Source organism: Zonotrichia albicollis, chromosome 1 (genome assembly GCF_047830755.1).
Source record: "Zonotrichia albicollis isolate bZonAlb1 chromosome 1, bZonAlb1.hap1, whole genome shotgun sequence".
NCBI lineage: Eukaryota > Metazoa > Chordata > Aves > Passeriformes > Passerellidae > Zonotrichia > Zonotrichia albicollis.
Genome location: NC_133819.1, coordinates 114468745 through 114488593, shown reverse-complemented (window position 1 = coordinate 114488593; position 19849 = coordinate 114468745). Strand labels below are relative to the sequence as shown.

Genomic DNA, 19849 nt, shown 5'->3' with positions numbered 1-19849 from the left:
GTGACCACTTAAATGGGGTGTGAGAGGTAGGATGCACAGATAAGATTACAGGCATCTCAAATAAATATATGTAACTCAAACCTCAATGCATTTTATTTGGAGTGATTCAGAGGAATATGACTGTGATGCACAGCATTAAAAACACTGGACAATTGCTTAACGCAATTCATATTTGCAAAGAGGGCATATCAAAATTTACAGCAATGAAAATCTCCATCCCTAAAACCTCAAAATGCCTTAGCAAGTTACAATAACAAACTGCCTCTCTGAAGGGGGAGAGAGAGCAGAAAGGATGTGCAGAGTGGCAAGTCTTAAAAACCAGTAGGAATATTCAATGAAGGAATCTGGTACATAGAAAGGCCAGTAGTAAAGGTTGAATTACTCCTTTTAAAGGCACTCTTTTCAATCACCTAGCTCTGGAGCTTTGGGAAACCTTGCAATTATCTAAAACTTGATTAGCATACAACTACTTTTATCCAAGACAGTAATGCTGGGTTTGTTTATTCAAACTGATTAACAAGGTCAAAGATGCAGACACCCTATACACTGTGTATGTAGATCTTACCAGTTTTACAGGTGAAATCTTTCAAGTCTCACCTGTCAAAGCAACATTGTACAAATGTGACTAAACTGCTTTCAGAGCCAGGCCACACCTCAGCTGCACAGCTGCTGGCTCCAGAGGCCCACATAACAGCCTGTGGATGATGGTTTGCCAGGCTGGTGTCTGGCCACTCCTGGGGACTGCAGGCTACACCTGACCAGTCCATTACAGCTCAGCTGCGGGTGTGCTCATCCTGCACATGCCACCTGAAGGGACTCAGCTTGGGCACTCTCTGGGGGATGACCCACTTCTCTTCCTGAGAACTGAAACATCACTTACCCCAAACCTCTGGAAATGGCATGATGACTGCTGGGGTACAGATGAGAGCCACAGAAGGTAAATTCAAACATTTAGGAGCGAAGAATACAAAAATAGAACATTTTAAATATATGAAAGGTAGGCCAAAAATTCAGGACAAATTAAACTGCTTTCCAGAAGTTATTTACTTTTTTTTTTCCTTTGCATTACTTGTGTTGTTTTTATTACCACAGTACTTTTACTCTCTGAGACAATAGAGTAATGCAGGAAGACCAAGGCTGCAGGACAGGGTAAGCCACTGCACCAGGTCTCCATTTCAGGGCCTCTTCCTGAAACAAGCCACGCCAATGGAATGTGTGACACAGCGTGAGGTATGTGCTCACTGTATCCACTTGCCAGAAGTGGTATCTGTTGTAGAGAGCAGAGGACAACGTCTGAAAACTGGAGCTGCTACTTCTGTAGTACATTTTTTTGTTCTACATCTGTAAAACCAACCAGTCAAAGTCTGTCAGGAAAGAAAATCTACGAAAAATAAGGGAAAAGAAAGAAGGCAGTCAAAAAAAAAAAAAATAAAAAGACAAAGTTAGAGCTCAGTGGATGAAAGGTAAGTGTCAGGAAGTTACCAATATGAGAGAGTATATTAAATAGATATAGGAAATCAACTATAATTTTAAAATGCTTGGTAATTAAAGATGAAACAAAAGTAGAGAATGAAATTTGTCTGGGGAAAGGAAATCTAATAAGATTGTGGAAACTAGAGAAAAAAATTACATGCAAAATGAATTAGGAAAAAAAGCAATCAGAAAGAAAGAATCAGAAAATAGTTGCTTCAAAATGATAGTGAGTTATAAATATTTTCTAAAAAGCTGTGTCAACATACAAATGTATGCACAACAGTGTGAAATAACTAATTAGAAATAGAGCTAAAGTGTAAGTCTCTAATATCCTTATCCTTGCATTGACTTTCTAGAGCTAAATAACAAAGTAAAGTTCTTTACTTGGTAGGAATAATCCAAGCCTTAAGAAATCCTACAAAACATTATACTGTTACAACTTTATTAAAATTAGATTCCATTGCAGAACATTAAAAATATTTTAAACAGTATCAGCTTAAGCTCCACCAAAAATTTTACAAATTTAAGCTTTATTAGATTAAGAAAATGACATATATGTCTAAAAAGACATGTTAAAGAAAAACACTTTAATACTTGCTTTGTATGTTTTCTGTAGGATTTAAAAATATTTTAAAATGCTTATTGGATAACAGAACATAGAATTGAAACTGAATAAAATCAAAGTACCTTAAATGCAATGATATATAAATGGTTTCCATTATTTAGAGATGTGTAAAAAATATAAGCAGTGCAAATGATGCATTATTTATTAGCTTTATGCCAACAAGATTGCATTGAGGAAATGTAATTTGCACAACTCTACTTTTAAACTATTGCCATTGTTAGGAAAGCCAATATGTCTAAAGGACAACTTTTTTCTGCATAAATAAAAAATTAAATATGCCTACCTAGTCAGTATTTGTGACATGATCTTTATTTGAAACAGTTTTCATTATAAATTGCTGTGTATATCAAATTTTCTGTTCATTATAGTAACAGTTAAGTATAAATACTTAACCTTAATGACCCCGGTAGCAAATTTCAAAGTTATCTAAAAAATTGCAGTCTTGAGTACTTGTCTATCAGATATCTAAATGTTATAACCTTCACCAGAAGCACAGAATGAAGATTCACTGGAGACTTCCACATAGTTCAGACTTTATCTGCATGATCATGAAAAAATAACAAAGCAGCAGGACAAAATACCAAAAAAGTAAATTATGCTTAAATCTGCAGATACAATAAAACCATCCCAAACTTGCACAGAATAATGAAGTTGGGGGGCACTTTAGCCTAAGTCATTGTTTTATGAGGATGAAAGGATGTTCACGGTGCTTCAGTTAAGAAGTGGGTTTTGTTATTTCAATTTCATTCAGGTAGGAAGTGGGAAATGAGGGTTTTGAACTTAGCAAGCTTATACAGAGCTTTGATGGCCCTGTCACATAATACTTTAGCTTTTTTGGAGACTATTAACTTAGATTCAAATGAAAACAAATTTTGCCCAAGTTATGCACATCTCAAATTTAAAATGTGATAATACGTATCTTTCACACCAAGATGCAAAAGTTACATGCTACATCAGAAAACACACACCTTACTTCTTTTTTGACAATGGATGGACAGGAGTTAGAACAGATTTGGAGAACTAGACATGCCTGAGTAGAATTTTCTGCTAGACCTGAATGCTGCAGCTTCTTTTCAGCTCTGAAATAAGATGGCAGAATGGTCTTCCTAATTGCATGTCCATGTTCACCGCAAGTAGAAAAAATAGTGCAAGCATGGTAATTTACAGAGGGAAAAAAGCTATCTGAAAAATTCTCTTAAAAGTGAATGAGCAAAACATGGCCATCACTTCTGTCCTGACTGAATACTCATCAAGTACACCTCGTCCGACAGCAGCATGCCTACATGCTGCTCAGGCACAAGAATATTTAAAATGTGATGCAAAGAGGAGGAAACCATCACACATAAAATAGGCAGGGAATTATACACACTTATTACATCTAACTAAAAATTCATAATAGAAACAAACTTACAATACTCAAAGCCAGCAAAAATTATTCGTTTACTAATGCGATGATGCAAGGCATATTTCAATGTAAAAACTGAATTTATGTGTTTATTCTCCTTTTATTTCTCATTGAAGGAGCCATCAGTTGCATCACTAATAGGGTGGCAATCTGTAGCACTATTTGAATCACTCAGTCCAACTGACAGGAGACTTATTTCTTTCTGAGTCCTGGCATAAAAGGAACTCCCTCCCTTTTTTTCCAGTTATCTTCACCTCAGTTGTTGTCATCTACAACCATTGTGTGCTCCAGCTATTAACTAATCCTGCCCCCCAACAGAGTAATACTTCTGGCCTTCTACCAGCTACACTTTTATGTCCTTCAATTCTCAGGACTTTTAGTTAGAAATCCTGTTCCACCACTACTCAAACTTTGGCTAAAGCTCAAATCTTTGTGCCTTTCGGCTGCATTTCACAAAGCACTCAGATCTTACAACACTCTAGATTAAATTATCATTGTAAATGTCTACAAGTTATCTAGATTAGTTTTATTATAACACCCACTCAGCTTCAGGTTTTCATATCCATTAGCCTGAAATCCTTAAATAATACACCTTTTGACTGATTATTTGGTTAACATGAACTTAGTGTTCCTGAAGTCATCCCTCTTCTGATACTGACCTCAGGCTTTTCTCATTTCTTTCCACAACAAAAACAGATTAGCCAAGTTGCTACAAGTCCTGACACCTGTGTAACTCTTAATTTTCCCAAACACCAGCCAAGCCTACCTTCTCCACTGACTCTCCAAATCCCACATCATTCCTCCTTACCAAATCAAACATGAGACAATGCCTGAGAAACATCACTTGAGACCAGGGCTCAGAATGACCCAACACTCTTCATCACCTTGGGCTTCAAATCTGCACTGGGGCCCCAGGCTTCCCTGACTTCCTACTTTTATATGTCTTGTTCCTTCCACAGTAGTTCTTCTTTTCCCAAATTCATGGAATCATAGAATACCCTGAGTTGAAAGGGTTACACAAGGATTACCAAAGTCAAACTCCTGGCCCTAGAAAGGACCACACCAAGAATCACACCATGGGATTGAGAGTGTTGTCCAAACACATCAGACTTAGTGCCCTAACCACTTCTCTGTGGAGTCTGTGCCAGTCCTCAGCAACTCTCAGGGTGAAGAATCTTTTCCTTATACCTAACCAAAGCCACCACAACATGTCCATGCCGTTCCCACAGGCCCTTTGCTGCTCATCAGGAGGAAATCAAGCGCTCCCCTCCCCTTCCCAGGGAAGCTGCTGCCTGCTGTGAGGTCTCCCCCCGGTCTCTTCTCCAGACAGAACAAGCCAAATGACCTCAGCTGTTTTTCATGCAGCATCCCTTCTAGACCTTTTTAGCATCTATACAGCCCCCCTTTAGACGCTTTCTGACATTGCTAATGATTTCTCTGAGCTTTCCCCGCGATCTCTCTCACTTATTGTAGTTTTTCAAACTATCGACAACAAAGCCCGAGTGCCCTTCTCTCGAGGTGTGGGGGGAACCTTCTGGCCCCCTTGCGAGGCCCTACGGAAGGGTCCCGCAGAGGAAGATGAGAACGCAAAGCGGAGCTCTTTCGGACGGGCACCGGGGGCACCTTGCGCATGTTTTTAAACCCGGGTCCCTGGCACGGCTGCTTGACCCCGGCCGCCCACCCGCGCTGCCGCCGTCGCTCGGCCCTTCCGTACAACACGGTGCTGCTGTCCCTCCTCGGCAGCCCACGGGAGACCAGCGGGGAGAGCACACGGGATTGCCGGCAGCGCTACTCGGTCGGTGGGGCGGGCACACGGGGCTGCCGGTAGTGCGGCCCGGCCAGCGGGGAAGGGGACACGGGATTGCCGGTAGCGCTGCCCGGCCGGCGGGCAGGACACACGGGATTGCCGGTAGCGCTGCCCGGCCGGCGGGCAGAACACATGGGATTGCCGGTTTGCCCGCTGGAAGGATTACCAGCTTCCAGCGCTGCCCGGCCGGCGGGGAAGGGGGCGGGCACACGCGACACGGGGACAAGGCAGTGTGCGGGCCCCCAGCGACCCCAGGGCGACTGGTGACGAGCGCCACGAGCGCCGGCCGCCCATTGGCTGTAGCGCGGGGGACGAGCGGCCAATCAGGACCGAGGTCGGAGCGGCGCTGCGCTCGCCCTCGCCTCGCCCCGCCCGGCGGCCCCGCGCGCGGGGGGCGGGATCACGTGACGTTCTGTTTACATCCTCTCAGCTGTCGGGCCCCGCCTCCCCCGTCCCGTCCCGTCCCTTCCCGTCCCTCGCACCGGCACCGGCCGCCGAACCGACCCGCGCACCCCCGGCCCGCGGCCGCCTGCGCCGCCCTCCCTCGCTCGGCCGTTTGCCCGCGGCCTGCCGGAGCGCTCTCCTGTCTGCGATTCTCGCCCCCACCCCCCAGGCGGATCTCGCCGGTGCCGCCCAGCGCAGGGTTCGGGGCCCGCTGCGGAACGGGTGAGTGTCCCGCACTGTGGGGGGGGGTGGGCAGAACTGCGCTCCGGCTGCGCTGTGCGGCGCGGCGGCCCCGTCGGGCGGCCGGGACGGTGGGTTGCTGCGGGGGAGGGGAGATTGCGGCCCTGCGGCCCCTGCCCTTCGCTGGCTCCCCGGGCGCTCCGCTCCCCATTGTCCGCGGGCCCCGCACGCAGGCGCGGGGAAGGGGGATGACGGGGAGGCGTTGTTTTCGTGCAGCCGGGACAGGGCGAGGGCTCGCTCTAGGGAGGGACAGGACCGGCTGTGTGCGTACGCCCTCGGCAGCCCCTTCTTCTCCTCCTCCTCCTTTGCCCGACCCTTGCCAACCCTCGCGGCGTCTGCGTAATGAATAATCTCCGGCCCAAAACGAGTTGGGGGGAGGAGGGGTGGTTGGTGTAGCTGCCGTGGGCCTGGGAGCTGTGAGAGGACGGGGACAACAGAGAAGGTTCCAGCCTCGAGATCCCGGCGGGGGGGGGCAGGCAAGGTGAGGGCAGCGCTTGTCCCCCGCTGCGGCTCCGCGCCTTGCCTCCCCCCTGTGACGGCTGTGCGTTTGCTTTGCGCCTTTGAGGAAATGCAGTGAGAAGGGAAGCCTGCGGTTTGGGGGATTTCTTCGGGCTTGGTTTGTTTGTTTTGTTTCTTGTTTTCACTGTCGAGTCTTAACAACCTCGTGGGTTTGTGGGGACTGCGTCTTCCAGGCCGAGGCATCGTTGAGGGGTGCGTGAGACAACATTGTGTTTTGTTCCAATAAAAACCCGTGGGCTAATGCAGGGTATTTCTCTTTCTGGGAGTGGAGGAGGTGGTGCGGCTGCAGCAGGCGTAAGATACTTTGTTTACATAAATAAAGTGTGTGAAATGCGCGATAACTTCGCTTTTCGCCCGCAATCCAAGGTGAGTCGGTCGGTGGCCATTCCTGGCGGCAGCCGCCGGAGGAAAAGGAGCAGGCTGCCGCTGCCCCCCGCTTTGCCATAAACGCACATTTTGTCTCTGTTTATATTGTGGTCTCTGTTTTGGCTGGGAGAAGACTAAGGGGAGGAGCAGGAACTGCCTCCGGGGCTGCCACCTCCTCCTCCCGTCTGTTTTCTTTGTTGTTATCAGCTGGAGGAGGCGTCCTGGGGTCACGTCTGGAGCCGAGCTGCGGTCTGCGGCGGTGTTAATGGGATTCCTCTTGGGCCCGAACCTCGGGCCGCCTCCGCAGCGCCTGTGCGGGTCGGCTCTGCCCTCCGTGCGCCCTCCTCCCCCGGCCTCGGCAGCTGTCCGCGGCTCGCTCTGAAGTTGCAGGAAGAGAAGGGGGGCCGAGGGAGAAGGAATCTTGGCATTTATTTGATACTCGGTCAGCAGCCTGGGCCTGCTTTATGCAGCTCTGTCATAAAAACCAAAACACCAAAAAACCAAACAAACCACCAAAAACCAACAAAAGCAAAAATGGGAACAAACACCTAAGGTGGAAGGGTGAGGGGCTGTCTGTTTAAAAACAAATCCTTTATGAAAGTGCTAAACTGCTCCAGTGTGGAAAGTGCTTGTGTCCTTGCAGTACTTGCCAGTGCCAACATAGTTGGTGTTCTCCTAGGGGGTATTTTTTTTTTTACTCCTGTCAAGTAATAGGTCAAGCACAGCTGAACTGCAGGCTTTAGCAAGAATGTAAGGTTTCTTCTCATAAAGTGCAGCAAATGTTGAGACCCACACAAAAAATACCCAGAATAAGGCTAGTCAGCACTTCAGCAAATTAATGAAGATACCCTATTCCTCTTGACCGTGTGACCTCTGTGTTACAGAGCATGCTTTTCTAGATGGAAGGCACAAAAAATCCAGTGCTTAGAGTTAGTAAATTACAATAATGTGTGGTGAGAATGTCTTTGTAACCTTAATCCATTCTGCTTGCAAATGAATTATAATGTGCTATACGCTTTTTTCCCCAACAGGACCATTACCTTACTCTGGGCAGAAGATATCTGGAAAGGATCAGGCTTAGATAAATGGAGCTGTCTTCTGCAGAACTCCTGCCTGATTTGTTGGGAGAGTTTGAAAAGTATTTTGGATTTGTAGCTGGAAAAATATGTGACAGATCGATTGGTATTTTATCTGACTCTGGGTGAATAAATATAATGATAGGAATGTTAGAAGTATGTGAGTGAGGTCAGAGAGCCACAATAAGGGCTTTGGAGATGGACACTTAGCCAGATGTTCTTTACAACAGTGAGTGTCCCTCAGAAGTGCTAGAAAATACAATTGGATGTTGTTGGGAGGTCTGCAGTGAGGAGAATATAATGAAATCACAGAAACAGAAAAAAGTATGTAATGCTGGATGTAGTCCTGGATGGCCAGATTTTATCACTGTGTCTGTGCTTAGGTTCCTTCCCTGCATTATCTCTGATCTTCACTCCAGAAATTTTGTAAAAATCTCCGTGCCTCTCTAATTGGCCTTCGTTTTGGATTTGCTTCATCTAATCTGTGGCATTATTTGGTTTAGATATGTGACTGACCAGCTTCAATTTTGCAGTATTCTATTGATAAATTATGAAATCTTGCCATTTTTGTAATCATAATTTTGGCAGTTTGGTGGTTTTTATTGGTTGTCTTATGTTTGCCTGTCAGTGACTGCTGCAACCTGCACCTCCTTTTGAAGAGGCTCCTGCCTAATAGGAGACTTAAAAATAGGACCTCAGTGTCAGGCATGTGTTGTAGTTTCCATGACTGTGGTGGACTGTACCAGAGCAGTCACTTGTCTGTGTTTCTGTAAACTTGAAGCACTTTGCGATGGAAGTGTGTATTCTAAAGCTGAAGGCAGGCTTCTTAGGCATGATAGCAGTGCAGGTGTAAGTCTTAAGGCAAACTTGGAAAACATTAGCACAGAATTCCTACTGCAACACATTGTAGTGCATCGTTCTTGTTTTTTCCCTTCAGAGCCAGGCAATAAAATTTCCCTATGCAGTGTCTCAGAAAGGTTTATGTTAGGTGTTTCAAAATTTCCCCAGAACAAATACATTAAAAGCAATTCTGAAATACTAAGCATTATGGTAATGCTCATGCCAGTCTTAGAGGTGCATGGAGAGAAACACCTGAGAATACAGTCATTTTTTTCTGGATGAGAGGTGTCTTTACATGTACCTGTTCTTGTCATTTCCTGCTTTGTTCCCATTTTCAGTAGGAATGTCACAGAGATCTGCTATTCTACCCTGCTGAACTGAAAGTGATGTTCTGGAGCTGATGATTAATTAGCTCTCTGTGTAAGAAAAGTGCCTTGAAGTCTCCAACTTGGCACTCTTGAATGCCGACATCGTTTATATAATCTCATTTGTTTTACCTACTTAGAATGTAAACTCCTCAGAGCAAAAGTGGGTAGAATGTAGATGCAATTATGTTTTGCAAATGAATAATCAGGTGTGTGACTGGCTTAAGGCACTCCAGGAATCTTCCAGTAGGGTTGGAAGTTGATCTGCATACTTCATCCTCTTCAACACATCCACATTCAACAAGTGTGGATTTTTTGGATGGAGTACTCTTTTAATGTATCTGCTTTGCAGAACTGTGTTCACACTGTTCTGCTTCATCATTTATGGAGTTATAAGGACTGAAGTGTGGTAGTTATATCAAATATTATGGGTATAATTACATGAGAGCATCAGGAAATAACTACTGTGTTCCAATTCCTTTGGGCCTTATTTGTGTGCACTGGATGTTAATGAAAGCCTTCAGGCCTCCTTCATGCAAGCTCTTAAAGCAGTTTCTGCTGCTGTGTTAGTTAAGAAATTCGGGCTGGACTTCTGGTCCTTGAAGAAAGGATAAAATTTATAGCAGCTCAGGATGCTGAATATAATATTTGTAGAACTGAAAGATAGCTGGCTGGCATTCAGAAGAAGAGTGTTGGTTTTCTGTCCTTTTTGTCCTGGTATGTCATGCCTACTTCATGTTTCAGAGAAAGTCTTGCAAAGTTGACAGTGATGTTAACTTCAAGGAGCTTGGAGTACTGATGGAATGTTTGTGTGTGGATTCTTGCTGAATCTACTTCTGATCAGAAGCTTATTGGAAATGTTGAAAGTAAGAAGTAAAAGTAAACTTTAAGCAAAATTGTCTTTAAAAATAGCAGTTAGTCCAAAGAAACTTATTTTTGAAAAGAAGAAAAGTATTGGAACCTATAGGGTTGGAAACAGGTCTGGAGAACACTTGTAGGGTCTTTATCACTTGTACATTGTGACTGCAATTGGTATGTGACATATTTCTCAATTAATTTTATCAGTTCTTTAAATTGAAGCACAAAAGTATGAATTGTCCTTTATTGTGAGGAAAAGACAGTGGTTTAGAGGTCATTACAGAACACTTAAAATAAGCAAAGGAAGACAAACTCCACAGCCCTAAAAGAGATTAGGTGTGGCATCGGGACTCACCATGGGAACTCACAGGCTGCAGGTTCTGGTGTGCTCTCATACAGTGAAGTTCTTGAGTGGGGAATTCCTGTGGAACTTTTCAGAGGGGCTGTCTTGGGGCAGAAAAATTCTTGGAGCCGGCTGCTTAGAAAATGCATTTTATGAACAGTAGTTTTGGACCTCTGGCTTTGTTTTGTTTAGTGAAGACAGAATGTGAATATCTTGCTTTTACAAATGCAGAGTATTGAGCTCTATGAGTTGCATGCAATTGGAGGTTTAAGATCCTGTGAGTGTTGTTAAGGTTACATAACTGGTGAGGTTTGGAATGCCTCTCAAGTATAGCATTTCACTTGATTTTCTCACAGTAGTGTTTGCTCAGCATACAGTTGCAAAGCAGAGTTGGATTTGCTGTGTTTCTAGGGTGCAAAAGAGTACAGTTGGAATTAATGTTGAAAAACTTGTTTGAGGAAACAATTCAGAATTTGACAACAAAACTTTAAAATCAGGTTTAAAAGGTAACAGGCTTTCTTCAAGTGGTTTGATAGTGACATGTTTTTAATCCTGAATGAAAGACATTTATATGGAGGTGCTGCAGGGCATCAGAGTTGTCAGCATGGAGATAGGAGAGGATTTACTGGAGACCTACATTATTTGAAGTATTAAAAACAAAACAAAAAGATGGCAGGAAAAAGCTGAATTAGAGATAGCTCAGCAGTTAGAGAAGAGAGCCCTTGTCTTGGTTGATGACATGCATGCTTTACTGGAGATGGTGTGTGTTTAGAGACACATATAAACAGAGACTATGTGGACAACCAAGCAATTCTGTGGCAGTGTAGAGACTGTAAACAGGATCTCTGTTCTGGATGTTCTTAGAGCCTGGTGATGAGAGACTGGTTGCAAGTCAGTGTCTCCAGGTTTGCTCTTCTGGTCCCTTTTGGCCAATAATGTCTTTTATCTGGTTGCTTTTTCTGTTCCAACTGTCGGGTTCCTTTCAAAGCAGTCTTAAGTGACACGGAAAGAGCAGCTCCTCTGACTTAGTTGCAGAGAAGCAAGGGCAGGATGTGGCCAGAAGAGTTTTCTGTTTTGTTGTTTAGCACTAATTGTTGCTGTGGCACCGGCCAAGTAGCCAACAGTTAGCATGAGCTCCTAAAATAGCACTAGAGGTCTGTGTTAGAGCTCTCACGTCACATCACAAGTACCAGAAGCTTGCTGTTTTTATTACAAAACCTTTTCTTTCTGTGATTTCTAAACAGATAAGTCTTATTAAAGCTGTCAGTAATCATAATTATTTCTTCCTTTTTTTTTAACAGCTGGCTTGTTAAAGTTTTAAGTGATAGGTGCATATTTCTAATGGCAAATTAAGCAGTCTTGAGAACTATTTTCAGGATGAACAGTGACAACTTTGTAATACTGGATAATGTTCCTCCAGGAGGCATCTGTCACTGGGAAGATTTTTTTTTTTTTCCAGCTGATGTCTACAAATGTCATTTTAGATTTAATGGTAAAAGTTAGAGTCAAATCAGAGTTGTTCTAAAATACTAGTTTAAGATGTAGTGAAAGGCAGTATGCAGTAATACTGTAGACACAAAAGGAATGTGACTATTAAAAGCATGTATTGGTACCATTCTTCAAGTAAAACAAATATAATTGATTATTAGTTGTCTTCAGGAATGAAAGGTAACTAGATTTCAAAGAGATCATCTCAGAGGTGACATGTCCTAATTATTTGTTCATATTTAAAAAAGACAAATCTGCTTCTCTAAAAGGAGATTTCTGTAGCAGTGTGGGGTTTTTGCATGTGAAGTGATAGTAATTGGAATTGTTTATAGTAATAGTCAGCTAGTGAATCAGAGTTGGCAATTGATATGCCTGTGGCATCCCCATCCCAGATGAAAGGCTTGATTCCTATAAGTAGTTGTTTTAACATTAAAAGAGGAATTAGGACCATGTGGTTGGCAGAAAATGAGATGTGATTACTATTTTGAGATTTTTTTTATTTCTATAGCAAGTGTTTATAGCAGATATTTGGGAATTACCATGTGGTTTTCTTGACATATAAAAGAAAAAGCCAAGTAATGCTATTCAACCCAGTCAGGATGACTGTGCTGTTATATCATGGTCTGTATATTAAAGTTAAAAAAAGAAATGATTGTGGGAGCCACTATCCTCTTAATCATATTTTCAGAACTGTTGTTTTTGCTTGATAGGTATGACTGAAATGAATGCAAGTCAGCATTGCTGAAAGACTGAACTCCAAAGCAGTTGCTAAAGGAGATGCTTAATTTTGATAAATGGCTAATATTTCTGTAGTATAAGTAACTTCAAGTAATCAGGAATGCTGTATTTCTACTGGTACATCAGTTTGCCATTACAGGATTTGATTTTCATTTGAAAATCTTTGCCTGAGACTCATGAAATTCTTGTTTACTGTTGTAGTTCTTGTTGGATTCAGTGGGTGGGGTTTTGCTGGCTCTTCTTCTGCTGGGCATGTGATCCTGCTCTTTATTTTCAAAACTGTTTCCTCTACCTTTTTGAGAATGAGCTGTGGTTTTCCGTTCATTCCATGTAGTCCAGTTTGTTTAGCTTTGCTGTGTTCTTCCTTCAAGAAAGTCTAAATTTGGCATTATTGAGGTCAGATGGTCAGTGAAATTGGAAAGACACAGAAAAGTCAAGCTGTTGAGTTTCTTTGACTTGTGCTGAGCTGACATCTGCAGTATTATAAAATCCCATAGGCCTTAGTCTCTTGTTATTTGCTTCAGTTAATTATGCATTCATCATGACTAAGACTCATTACTGCCAAGTTTCCTGAGATTCTGTGATGTTTTCTGAAGTAATTCAGTTGTCAGAAAAAGTCAGCGTAAAATTTGCCTTCTCCATTCTGGCATGCTCTGGATAAATTGGAAGTGTCCATGATATAACTACATCAGGCTGTGTGAGTGTAGCAACCTCTTGTGTTGTATCTGTAAACTACACTTATGTAAGGTGAAAACCATGTGCTTTGCATGACTGCAAAAAACCTGGTACAGTAAGATTGTGGGAATGATGATCATTGTGAGCTGTGCAAGTGCACAGCTGCTATATAGGCAATGATAAAAGGTTCTCAGCTACCATTTCTTGCTGAAGAGTTTGCATGAATATCTTGGAATGATTACTGGAGCCTTCACAAATGCTTCAAATCCTTCCCAGATGACATCTGCCATTGTTGGTACTGTAAGTAAATTACAACTTTGGAGCCACATTTACAGTAGTACTTGATTCATACCTGAAGAAAAAGAAAACCAGTAATTCAGAAACATCTTCAGAATTATAATGTGTTTATATTTTGGTTTGTGTTTTTAAAGAAGGGCTCTAAGGAGTTTTGCTTAAGTATTTCTAGTTTTTAGTTTAGGTGTCCATGGCCTCAGGTGCAGTTGAGTTGTGAGGCTAAGCACGTACTCTCAGTAGCAAACAACCAGATGTATTCAGCATCTGTGTCTATAATTTGCCACCACACCAACACAGGAGATGGCACTAAGGCAAGCACAAACAGCACCAGTGGCCTCATCCTGTTACTCTTTCTGGATGGTCAAGCTGAATGTGTGCAAACACATACGTGTGTATGTATTACAAGTCTTTCCAGTTACTGGGTTTAGGCACTCATTCTACCCTGGAACTGTTCGGTCTGTTTATGCCCCATTGCCTCTTATGCACGTGCACATGTTTAGCTGCCAATCCCAAACACCAGATTCTCCAGCAGCTCACCTTGGATCCCTCTCTGTTCCTCCAGCTGCCTCACTCAGCCGGTGTGTCCCATCCCAGTCCCAAGGCCACTCTCCCTGCTTTGCTGGCCAGTCCAGCTTGGTGATTGCACCAGGACCTGCAGAAGCTCACGCCCTGCTTTGCTGGCACCACAGAGTCACCAGCCCTTGTGACCTGTGGTCTGACTCCATGTCTTGTAGGTGCACATGGGCACCAAGTAGAGGCCCAAGATAGAATTGCAAAAGGAGATTGACAGTCCGACAGGAGAGGCAGGGCATAGCTGCACACACTTACTGACCTGCAGCCTGCTGACAGATGATCCATCCCTCTTGTCATATAGCTGTGGCTTTCCCATGCTTGTTTCTCCCCTAGTCACTGTGATTTTTCCCGTTCCTCTCCCAAGCATCCACTCACAGGACTTGTGCCATCCCCAAATCCCTTTCCCCTGCACTCCATGGGAGCTTTTACAGAGCTGCTTTTGTAGCTCTATAAAAGTCACACCTTTGGATCTGGGAAATGCCTTGGAGAGGCATGGTGGTAGTGGGAATGTGGAGAGAGCTGATGGTAGGGCTGGGTCAGGGTATTCACATGTTTCCCTCACTTGTAAATCCACCCCTGCTCCTTTGTGTGCAGAACAGCTTTCTGTCGCATAACCCAACAAAGTTAACTATGATATGTGCAGGCAGATAATCTGTTTAATGATTTGCAAGCCCTGTGGAAAATTTAAGGTGGAAGGTACTGACTGGCCACAGAGGTGTAAATTAAAATGATACTGTTACAAAAGCAATACTTTGAAACATTACCTCAAAGTAAGAAGAATAATAAAATATTTGCATGAACCTTTGTGAAACAGATTTTGATCGCAGTATTAATGCTGTAACCTTTTACATTGTAAAGAAAAGTGTTGATTTTTTTTTTCTGGATAACTAAAGACTTCAGTACAATTTTAATATGGATTTAGTTTGTACTTAATGAGTGTGTTTTGGAAGTTTGAATAAATCATCACTTTCTTTGGTTAGAACCATGAAAGGGAAGTTGATCTCTGTTTTATATAAAGTAAGCATTGAAAGTCCTAAGTGGACATTTATGGATAAAGTCACATCATTATAGGTTGTGCTGTGTATGGATTTATGGTATATGTGGAGACTTAGACAAATTATGATACGGATCCTTAAAGTCTGAAGCTTTTGGATATGCAGGATTAGGGAATTAAAAAGAAGAAGGTGGGGTAGATATCCGTTGCTTTCTTTGGCAAGATAAAACACTAACTCAGTGTGCAAGTGTTAGTGAACAAGTTGCATTTGAAAAAAATGGTGATCCCAGTGTGATGCTTCTGGAAGATTGCAGGGAAAGAATTTTGTTTTGTGGTTCTGAGGAGGAGAAGCAGGAAACAGGACTAGGCTTTACTCATTCTTTGCTCTTGAGAATCACAGGACTAACTAATAAAGCAAGTTCTCAAAAGATACTGTTGTATTGCACTGTGCTCTTTTAAGAATTAAGCACAGAAGAATTGGGATATGTTTTTTTCCTTAAATTGTTCAGCATCTCATAAAAGGGGGTTGTAAATAATCAATAAAAGTGGAGATTCTCAGGCTTTGAAAGTAAACTTCATGGTAATACAGTATTTAAGTTGTTTATGCTGTGACTATTGTGTGCTATTTTGAAGCTTTTAGATACATTTCTGAAGATTAGAAACCAAAAAATTTTAGTTTCCTTTGGAGGTTGGTAAAGTTGATTGATATTTCTGTTTTTAATTGGGCCTGGTTTTTTTTCTTTGCGGAGACTGAAGTAAATGCATAGCTCCAAGATGAGGTTTCAAGTGTCAGGAACGCAACTATCTTCTATTTTTACACTTGACCTCATTTCTGTTTTCTTTTGCTAAAGGCAACAGGCGTATGTTGTTCTGTTGCTGCTAGAAGTGAGTTATTTAAATAACTTGAAATGTTTATGTGCAGTAAGTTTTTGAACTTTAGTACTGGCTGAAATAGTGAAAATTTTGTCATGGGCCACATTTTGCCTAGTCAAAGTTATATGAAGTGTGACTTGATCCGCTTAAGAAATTTAACTTTTATGGTAAAAGGTTAGGAAAATACATTTCCTTTCCTGTACAAAATTGGCTTTGTATTTCATTATAAAAGAGGATTCTCCTTCCCCATCCCCCAGTTGTTAATAGGGACTCTCTGATGATTACTCCAAGGAGAATAATTTTTATGTTCTGGTCAACCAAACTAAATTATTAACCATCTTCTATGAAAAGAAAGAAGTTTTGTTTTAAAAATGCTGATTCTCTCACTATTGTTCTTTTTGTATATATATATATATATATCAAGGTGTCTTAGATGGAAAGCTATCACAATATTAAAATTTGCAGAATTGTTGTGTCACTTATGCCTTTGCCCTTTCAGGCCAAACAGAATTAGATGTACCAGAACCAGTTCTTTTTACACATCACTCTACAGTTCTTCTGATTCCTAACATTTGCCTATTATAGCATATATGAACCTGCTTGAAATGATCTGTTAAATATCCTTCTACAAAGCTGTGTATTGTGGCAATGAGTTTTGCAGGCTGGTCACTCTGTAGCTCACTAATTTGTGAAATATGTGCACAGACAGCAGTTTCTGATATGCAAAACAGGTGCATGAGACAGGCTCAGTGAATATCAGACATTTGTATGTATTAAGCATCATCAATTCATCTCTAGTGAAGTCCTGATATTTTAGGCAGTGAACAAACTGCTATTACCTGGTACCCCCTGTTTCTGTGGGTCTGTTAGGCCCTCAAGAGAAGCTTTTCATCTTTCCCCTTTCTCCCAACCAGCCTGTGATAAAGCTCTTTGGCTCCTTTATGCTGGACAAACTAAAAATAGTTGTGGCCTGGGAATAGACAGAGCTGTAGGCACACCTCTCAGGAGCTGAGACCTTTACAAATTGTGCTAGGAGAGGGCTGCCAGGTTCTGTCATGGACACTGGGATCAGAGGAAGTGTAGGGGCTCTTTCTGCATATTAAACATTGGGTTAAACTGCTGTCTTTTGCTTAGATCTTCAGTGGAACTTTAAAAGGTTATTAAGTCATCTTAGGCTCCCCAGAGACAAGAGCATTTTGGTGCATTGTCTTACAGCTAAGCAACAGGAATTGTTTTGGACTGTTGTGGGTAGAGAAGCAATATTAATTATTTTGAAGTCTGCAATTGATGGCACACTGTACAATACTCAGGGCAGAGCTAGTGTTGATTCAGTCATAAAGGTATATGTACAACCTGTTGTCTATATTTGAATTAGAATTTGAAGTCCATATTTGAAGAAGAAACTGCTCCTGAAGCCTGAGAGGCTTAGCTTTGCAAAGAATTTTTGGTTGCCAGATTTTAAGCAATAAGGAGAGCTAAGTCAGGATGTGGGGTTAAGTTGAACATTAAAATTTTAGTCCAGAAAGTATGTAGGATTGTTTGCTTTGCTTTGTAATAAAAGGTACTGAATTTTCAATATGCCTTTATTGGCATACCTGAGAACAGGTCTGGCATGTGTAGAAAAATGTTCCTTTCTGCATTCATACTGTTGGTACGGTGTGAAGAGGGTAGATGGAATTTCAGACGAGAAGAACAAATCAAGTACAAGAGACAGTATAGACCAGAAAAGGAATGTCTCCAAGTTCAAAGAAGAATGAAAAAAATGAAACAAACACAAAAACAACTAACAAAATCTGTTACTTTATTGTTTTTTTTACTCAAGTTCCTGTGAACTGTCTTAATATTTAAAAAAAAAAAAGAGTTCAGTAGCTACTCGGCAAGTTACTCCAAAATTATGCCCTTGTGTAGCTGCCAAGGTTAAATTAATTTGATCATGTGCTTATGTGCTTGTCACTGCTCATACATTTGAGGAGTTCCATAAGTTTCAGTACCTCTTTTGAGAGAAATGCCATACCATGTCTGCTGCTCAGTGTGTTCAGGTGACTGTAGGTGGAAGAAGAGTGAAAGCAGGCACATACCTGGAATCTTGTACAAACAGCTGTTGGAAACCCAAACAGGAAGATCAGGGCTTAAGCTTACATCAGACTTGACAAACATTTTCTGCCCAAGTAGGTCAATGCAATTCAGGTTAAGTCAGTAGTTGTAGCTGTTTACATTCATTTGACTTAACGCTAATCCTGTGGTTTATTTTTTGTTCCATTGCCATATTGCAAAGAACCTTGAAGTATGCTCTGTGGAGTGCACTGCACAGCTGACTCTACTTGGTTTTGTACTTGTTTCTATTTAACTTGAAGAGTTTCTTGAAGTGACCCACTGAGCAGCAGTTTGGCAGTGAATCTTTTTAAGTAAGATTAGTCTTGAGTACAGACTTTAAAGTGTGCAGTGTTCTCTGTAGAGTTTTCCTTAATGCACCAAGTAGCATCATATATCCTAAAAAACAATAGGTTTCCTTCTTTCATTGCTGCTTGGAGTGACAAAACAAATAGCTGTGGAAGAGAAGGTTCTCATAATTGGATTTCCAAAGCACTTAAAACTTTTGCTGTCTTTAGTATCAGTTTAGTAGCAAATATAGGTGTAAAAGTTTTTAAAAAATGTTTATGAAGACTTCTTTGTTAAATACCTCTGTGTCCCACATCTTATTGTTAATTTTGTAGTCACCTACTACAGTTACTGCCAGCACATACTTCATATTTTGGTTTTCTCCAGTCTTCGCTTGGTGAAAGTAATATTAGACTTATTCTTTTCCTTTCAGATCATAATCAATCATACTGTTTGTTTGAAAACTCCTGCTGAAATCCTAAGCTCAGCTCTGCAGTTTGAGGTCGAATTTCCTTGTGTGAGTCACTATTATACTTGGGAGAAAAAGGGAAGCTAAACTTAAAGTGGAGTCCTGTGGTTGTAGGAGTCATTGGATGGAATGAGGACAGGCAAAACAAGATCTTGAGTTCATAACTGCTGTTAGGGTATTATGTATTGAGTCTGGACAGAAGGGAGTAGGCCTGATACTTGATTAGTAGCCTGGGGAACTTTAAATCTCTGCTGATTAGAGCAATGTTGCTGATTTTTTTCTATGAGTAAACTGAAACTGTTAACTTGATTGAAGTATTTCAGGCCTGTGTGTGCATTCGTGGTTAATTCCCTTCTATTGCCAGTTGCAGAATACTCCTTTTTGGGAAACTGGACAGCTGAATTCTAATATTAATGTGCTGCTCAGACTTACTGCTGTCTTCTCCCTCTGACAGGAAAGAGGGAGAATTCACAAAGCAAGGTTGTATTCTATGTATGACTTTAAAGTAATGTATCACATTCCTGATTCAGTGTCATCTTTCTCCAAGATGATGTGTTAGTGAAAATTGTGTTAATTGTGAGGAGGAGACTTCAAATATGGCTGATTCCGTTTATTTTTTTGTTATTCTGTTTTCTTTGAAACAAAGCAAGGATCAAGTAAGTCAGCTCAAGTAGCATGTATTGTAGTTGTCTATATGGAGTCAGTATTACAAGATAGTTAATTTTAAGATACTTGAAATTATATGGATTTAGCAGTGTCAATGAGGTTTTGTCTGGCAAATTAACTGGATACCTTGGAGCATGGTATTTAAACTGTCTTTAAGAATGTGTGCAACTCCTTAGTGGCCCAGGAAATTAATTTGAAGTGCAAATACATTTGTAGAAATTCTGAAACATGCAAAACTTGTGTCCCTTTAAAAGCTGGCAAAAAACTTGGCTAACCTTATACCTCATTACTAACCTTTCAGCTGAGATTTTTGCATATCTTATAAAATAGTGAAGAATA

At 41.6% G+C, this 19849-nt stretch overlaps 1 protein-coding gene across 2 annotated transcripts in view; it reads left to right on the top strand.

The window, feature by feature from the left end:
- Positions 1 to 5837: 5837 nt before the first annotated feature.
- PCMTD1 (protein-L-isoaspartate (D-aspartate) O-methyltransferase domain containing 1) overlaps positions 5838 to 19849 on the top strand; it is a 40621-nt gene continuing 26609 nt past the window's right edge. Inside the window, exon 1 of one of the 2 annotated variants that reach the window (XM_005479287.4) lies at positions 5838 to 5976. The gene's annotated coding sequence lies outside the window, so the exon portion shown is untranslated. Of the gene's footprint in view, positions 5977 to 6338; positions 6476 to 19849 lie in introns of those variants that run through there. The other variant, XM_074550900.1, reaches the window with a different exon arrangement.